Raw genomic sequence first — 7,039 nt, 5'->3', positions numbered from 1 at the left:
CTAAACATATCTACACTCCTCACTGGCAGACCATCCAGTGGAAGACTGCTGCCCTGTTTGAACCTGTCTCAGAGGCCTCCTCCTCTAAGTGCCCTCTCAGGTCTGTAGGCTGGGCAGTCCTCAGCAAACCCCTGCCCAGATCTGAGGCAAAGAGCAATGGCTTTGAACTCAGACAGATCAGGTTCCAAATCCTGATTCTGCCATCCACTGGCTGTGTGACCTCGGGTAAGTGGCTTCACCTCTGAACAGTTTACCTCACCTGTAAAATGGGACTGTCTCCCCATGGGACTGCTGTGAAGATTAAAACATGGAGTAGCCCAGAGGCATTTAGTAGGAACCAAATATGTGAGAAAGAATCTTTTTTTTTTTTTTTTTTTTTTTTGAGATGGAGTCTCGCTCTGTCACCCAGGCTCCAGTGCAATGGCACAATCTCGGTTCACTTCAGCCTCTGCCTCCTGAGTTCAAGCGATTCTCCTGCCTTACCCCTAAGTAGCTGGGATTACAGGCACCTGCCACCATGCCTGGCTAATTTTTGTATTTTTAGTAGAGATGGGGTTTCACTATGTTGCAGAGGCTGGTCTTGAACTCCTGGGCTCAAGCAATCTGCCCACCTCGGCCTCCCAAAATGCTGGGATTATAAGCATGAGCCACTGTCCCTAGCCAAGAATCATTATTATTGTTTTTGATTTTCACACACAATGCGCGGCTGCCCTTTTTCTGATCTTTTGTTGCTCTTCTCCCTCTATTCATGCCTTACCAGAATCTAGCTGACAACTCACCCATCAAGAGACTAACAGAAGCCCCAAACTTCCCCAAACCACCCACATACCCATTTCACATCCGCTGAAGAGAGGATGTGAAAGGGAAGGGGGCAAAGGAGGGGGCTGGCACTTCCAGAGGCCCTACTGTGTGCCCTGCTCTGTTTGTAAGTCACCATAACCATTCTCCTGACCCTCCTTACCCCACTGCATAGATCCAGAAACTGAGGTTTCAAGAGGAGCCAGGCCTCCCCTCAGGCCCCCAGCCGGAAGCTAGGAATCCAGGCTGCAGAGCCCAGATTCACACCCATCCCACCCCACTGCCAAGGTGAGTCAGAGGCAGAGTGGCCTTGGGCCACAAACCCAGGACTGACTTCCCGCCGCAACTTCATTCCAGCTTGAGGGGCTGATTCATTCTTGCTTCCCTCCTCTTGAGGGGAAGATCAGGCTTCGAGTCATCCTTTTCTGCTGAGCTATCTTTGGATTTCCCTTAAAGTCCACAGCCAGCCTCGCCCCTTCATCCCTGAGAGCTAAATTGGAGCCTCTGCCACGAACTGCCCTTCCTCTGGAGGCCAGCCCACCTGGGGAGTAAAGGCAGGGACTCAGGAAAGGAACTGGATGAGACCTCCAGATAGTGCTGACACCCTTCCCCTGCAAGAAGCCCTCCTGGCAGTGTTGCCAAAGCCCCTGCCAAACTCATTCTTCTGGGACCTCTCTTTCCTTGCCTCCACTCCCTTGTAGCTGGCAAACTCCTTCCTATGCCTCCTTTAGGCCTCAGCTAATATGTCCCCTCCTCAGGAGGCCCGGTCTGACACTCCTATAGCCTCATAAACCTATCCCTATCACAATAATAACATTAGGTCTGGCCAGGCATGGTGGCTCACGCCTATAATTCCAGCACTTTGGGAGGCCGAGGTGGGCAGATCTACATGAGGCCAGGAGTTGGAGACCAGGTGCAACCCTGTCTATACTGAAAAGACAAAAATTAGCTGGGCGTGGTGGTGCGTGACTGTAATCCCAGCTACTTGGGAGTCTGAGGCAGGAGATTCACTTGAACCCAGGAGGCGGTGTTTGCTGTGAGCCGAGCTCGTGCTACTGCACTCCAGTCTGGGTAACAGAGCAAGACTCCATCTCAAACAACAACAAATTAGCCAGTGTGGGGGCACACACCTGTGGTCCCAGCTACTTGGGAAGGTAAGGTGGGAGGATCACTTGAGGAGGCTGGGAAGTCAAGGCTGCAGTGAGCTGTGATCGTGCCACTGCACTCCAGCCTGGGTGACAAAGTGAGACCCTGTCTCAAGTGATAATAATAATAATAATAATAATAATAATAATAATGGGTCAAGCACCACGCTAAGCCCTTTTAATAAGTGATCTCACAAAAGGAGGCAAGGTAGGCACTGTTGGTCCCATTTTACAGATGAGGTAACTGCCCAAAGCCACAGCAAAGCAGTTTGGAGCCAGGCTATGACCCAGGCAGCCTGGCCCCAGAGCCCCAGCACTTAGCCACCTGGCCCATTCAGACACTCAGGAGATCACCACATTCTATTTTCATTTTTGTTCACGATGTCTTCAACACCAAGGGCCTGGCGTAGACAGGGCCTCAGTGAATGTCATTAAACGAACCCTCTGAATGCCTGGGATGGCCTGAAGTCATCCTATGTTGGTTTCAGCTGAGGCAAGGTCAGAACCAGTGAGAAGGGGTTTTTGACTAAGAACCCAGGAGAACATACACGAGATCCTGTGTTCTGAATTATCTTGGATCTGCCCTGGGCCACCTGCCCTCATTCTCCACTGTGGGGATCAGGCCTGGATGCCCCCACTTTTGGCAGGTTTTGCACCCCCCTCACCAAATCAACACTTCCTGAAGGCCCTGAGCCAGGAGCTGGGCTGCAAACATGAATCAGAGGGCTCTGTCCTCCAGAGGCTCAGTCTCATGGTGATTTTGGCTCCTTCCCTCTCCTATTTCTGTTCTGCCTGCACTCCTGTGAGGACTGGGTGGGAGAAAGGAGGTCCAGAGAGGGGCAGGGGCTTTCCTAGGGTCAAACAGCCAGTCACGGGCCTTTCCCCTTCATGAATCCCCCAACTGCCCCTGAGGACCTTTCTAACACCCACACCCTTCCCATTACCTCCCACTGCCCTCCTGTCAAAGTCTAGCTCTGAGTCCAGCTGCTTTTTTTTTTTTTTTTTTTTTTTAAGAGACAGAGTCTTGCTCTGTCACCCAGGGTGGAGTACAGTGGTACAACTGTAGCTCACTGCAGCCTTGAATTCCTGCACTCAAGTGATCCTCCCGCCTCAGCCTCCCAAGCAGCTGGGACTACAGGTGTGCGCCACCATGCTTGGCCCTCTTTTTCTCTTTAACTGACATACATTTTAACATACAGTAAAGTACAGAAATTGTAAATGTAATCTCAATATGTTTTTTTAAATACATTCACCTGAGTAGCCATCACTCAGATCAAGCTAGAAGTGTCTAGCCCCCTAAAGCTCTCATTTCCCTCCCAGCCAACAGCCCCCTTCATCCCAGGAACCACCATCCTGACCTATCTTGATTCCTTTCATTCGACTTTGAACTTTGGAAGGAACCCTGCTGCACGCCCTGGTGTGTATCTGTGTCTTGGGCTCTGCAGGATGGTGGTGAGATTCAGCCACGCTGCTCGTCCTTTTCATTACACAGTAGTATTCCATTGTGTCAGTATGCCCACGAGCCTCTGCAAGCCAGGGGGCTCTGGAAGCTCAACTCTGCAAGACTCTCTGGTCTTCTGGTCTCCCCTTCTCTTCCCTGTCCTGGCTGCTCAGGCCACTAGGCTCCTCTTCCTTCCCAAACTGCCTGCTGCTCTCCCCTCCTTCTTGCCCCATCCGCTTAGAATAAAAATAAGTATCACTAACATGTTTTCAGTTCTTTTTTGTAGAGATGGGGGTCTCATTAGGTTGCCCACGGTGGTCTCGCACTCCTGGGCTCAAGCGATCTTCCCGCCTTGGCCTCCCAAAGTGCTGGGATTACAGGCAGGAGTCACCACGCCCAGCCCAGTTATTTATTACGGTCCATAAAGGAAGCTGTATCATCATCATCAATGCCAGACTGGCAGTCCAAAGGCAGGCTTTAAGCTTTTATGTTGTGTGGAAGAGCTGCTAACATATACAAGCCAGGAGAGTGCTTTGTATAATTTGGAGGGGGTGTCAAATGATAAAACTTTCCTGTCTTTTTCCAGGATGAGCTGGCCCTTCTTCAAGTCAAGTCCAACCCCCTCTCCACTTGTACCCTGTCCACACCTCCTCAAAAAACTCAGCTCCAAAGTCTCCTTGTCTCTTTTCCCTCTATCATTCCCATCTGCACATAAACATGCTATAATTCCTCCCACCTTATAAACATCCCACTGGAACTTTCAGAAGCATTTTAGATTCTCCATTTTCCTTAAAGTTCACTATTCACCAAACCGCAAAATATCTGTCACTCTGTCACCCAGGCTGGAGTGCAGTGGCGTGGTCTCGGCTCACTGCAACCTCTGCCTCTCAGCTTCCAGCAATTCTCGTGCCTCGGCTTCCCGAGTGTAGCTGGGATAACAGGTGTGCACCTTCACCACGCCCAGCTAACTTTTTGTATTTTTAGTAGAGATGGGGTTTCATTATGTTGGCCAGGATGGTCTCGAACTCCTAGCTTCACGTGCTCTGCCTGCCTCTGCCTCCCAAAGTGCTGGGATTACAGATGTGAGCCACCAAGCCCGGCCATAAAGTTGCTTCTTATACAACAAACTCCTGCTACATAGAATGACATAAAAGACTTTCCCAGACATAAAGAGCTAAAGATGCCAGACACACAGAAGACATGCTGTAAGATTTCATTCGCATGAAGTTCAAAAACAGACACAAAGAATCTCTGTGCCTGTTTTTGAAAGGCATTAGATGGGTGGTTGCTTCTGGAGCGGGGGAATTGACAGGGAAAGAGCACAAGCAAGATGTCTGGGTGCTGGAAATGTTCTCTGATTAGCAGTTACATGGATGCATAAATTTGTAAAAATTCGTTGCCCAGTACACTTAAGATCTGTGCCCTTTATATACGTTACCACACTTAAGTTATAGTTCACACACACAAAAAAAAGATAAAGAAAAATGAGTACTTATATGTTTTTCCTTATAGATACTGAGAAGGTTCCGTAACACAGTTAGATGGGGGATCAAAAGCCATGTCTTTTCCATGGTGGACCCCACATCCGCTTCCAGCTGCTGCCCCGTGTCTCTGCTCCTTAGTCCATTATCTTCTCTTTGGAACCCTTTGCTCCCATGGCGCCAGGTCATCCCTTCTCCTGACACTCCTGGCTCCATCTCGGCCCCTCTCCAGGATCCTGGCTCCTACATGAGGGAGGCTCAGGCCTAGTCCCTGCTGTCTTCAACCTCTCAGCCTAGATGATCTCAGCAAATCACAGCTTTAAATATCATCTATACATAGGCAGCTCGAAAATTCAGCATACTTGTATAGTTATTAACAAAATGACAGGTTATCTGTGATTTTCTTAAAACAAAACTCCAGGGGGGTGGCGGGAAGTGTGCTTATATGTGGGAGGGAAAAATAGAAGCCATAAGACAAGAAAAATGCAGATGACTGTCAATATTGGGCGATGGGTACGTGGGAGACTCTTTGTGTGTTGTTAAAATTCTGTAGTGACTGTAATCCCAGCTTTTGGGAGGCTGAGGGGGGTGGATTGCTTGAGCCCAGGAGTTCGAGACCAGCCTAGGCAGCATAGTGAACCCTCGTCTCTAAAAAATTAGCCAGGTATGCTAGAGCATGTGTGGTCCCAGCTGCTTGGGAGGCTGAGGCAGAAGGATTGCTTGAGCTTGGGAGGTGGAGGTTGCAGGGAGCCAAGACTGTGCCACTGCATTCCAGCCTGGGTGACAGAGCAAGACTTTGTCTCAAAATAAATAAATAAATTAAACTAAATTCTGTAATGAAAAGTCAGAAAAAATCTTTATCTCCAAATCCCGTCTTTTTCCTCTAACTCTGACCACTTATTTGATGACCATCGTGCATCTCAAAGTTAAGAATTTCAAAACTTGCTGATTTCCCATCAAAAGTACTCTTCCTCATCCCAGTAAAAAGCCTCAGTCTTAGGCCAGGCGTGGTGGCTCACATCTGTAATCCCAGCACTTTGGGAGGCCAACGTGAGTGGATCACGAGGTCAGGAGATAGAGACCATCCTGGATAACATGGTGAAACCCCAACTCTACTAAAAATACAAAAAAAATAGCCAGGCAGGGTGATGGGCGCCTGTAGTCCCAGCTACTCGGGAGGCTGAGGCTGGAGAATGGCGTGAACCTGGGAGGCGGAGATTGCAGTGAGCCGAGATCACACCACTGCACTCAAGCCTGGGCGACAGAGCCACCTCTCCAAAAGAAAAAAAAAAAAGAAAAAAAATAGCCTCAGTCTTCAGGCAGTTGACCAGGCCCAAAACCTCTAGAACTTTTTTTAATGCTGCAAATAATATGATGTTTTAATATATGTACACATTGTGGAATGGCTAAATCAAGCTAATTTACACATGCATTATTTCACGTACTTTTTTTTTGTGGTGTGAGAACACTTAAAATACATTCTTTTAGTAAGTTTCAAGTATATAACACATTGTTATGAATTAGAGTCACCCTGTTGTACAACATATCTCTGGGATGACTTTTAAGTCATCCCTGATTCATGCTTCCTCTCACACCCCACTTTGAATTCCTTGGCACTACCTTCAAAACATATCCCAGTTCCTGACCCTTCTCAACTTATCTATCAGCACCATCCTCTTCCTGAACCACTATCCTCTCTCACCCAGGCAAGGACAGCAGCTCTCTCATCTCCTGCTTCCGCCCCTGCAGGCCATTCTCCTCACAGCAACCAGCACTGTTTGCATTGAACATTTTTGCGCATAGCTAGTAATTATGTGGTTAAAAGAAACAACAATGCTTTTTAAGTCCCCATAGCCCTGACCCACATCTGTCTATAACCCTTATCCCTACAGGCAATCACCTTTAATTTTTGTTGTTCACTGGAGAAGTCTCTGTAAACATTCATTGGAACAAGCCAGTGCTTGTTTGCAGCCGTTCAATGGCTTTGTTACATTTGGAAGTAAATTCCAAATGCTTACCATGGCCTATAAGACTTTATGTAAACTGGTCCTGCCTAGAGCTCCGTCTCTAAACAATCCTGCCCTTCTTTCCCTCCCTTGCTCTGTTTCAGTCACTCTGGCCACCTTGACCATCCTTGGACAGCCAGGCCCACTCCCACCTTGGGGTCTTTATTG

At 48.4% G+C, this 7,039-nt stretch overlaps 1 long non-coding RNA gene across 1 annotated transcript; it reads left to right on the top strand.

Moving 5' to 3' along the window:
- Positions 1–29: 29 nt before the first annotated feature.
- On the top strand, positions 30–3,167 carry LOC144337565 (uncharacterized). The gene is made up of 3 exons (XR_013410773.1): positions 30–225; positions 974–1,086; positions 2,958–3,167. It is a non-coding gene; the product is annotated as an uncharacterized LOC144337565 (long non-coding RNA).
- Positions 3,168–7,039: the final 3,872 nt, after the last annotated feature.

Source organism: Macaca mulatta, chromosome 19, assembly GCF_049350105.2.
Source record: "Macaca mulatta isolate MMU2019108-1 chromosome 19, T2T-MMU8v2.0, whole genome shotgun sequence".
NCBI classification, from domain to species: Eukaryota; Metazoa; Chordata; class Mammalia; order Primates; family Cercopithecidae; genus Macaca; species Macaca mulatta.
This window is presented reverse-complemented; position numbering and strand designations above follow the sequence as displayed.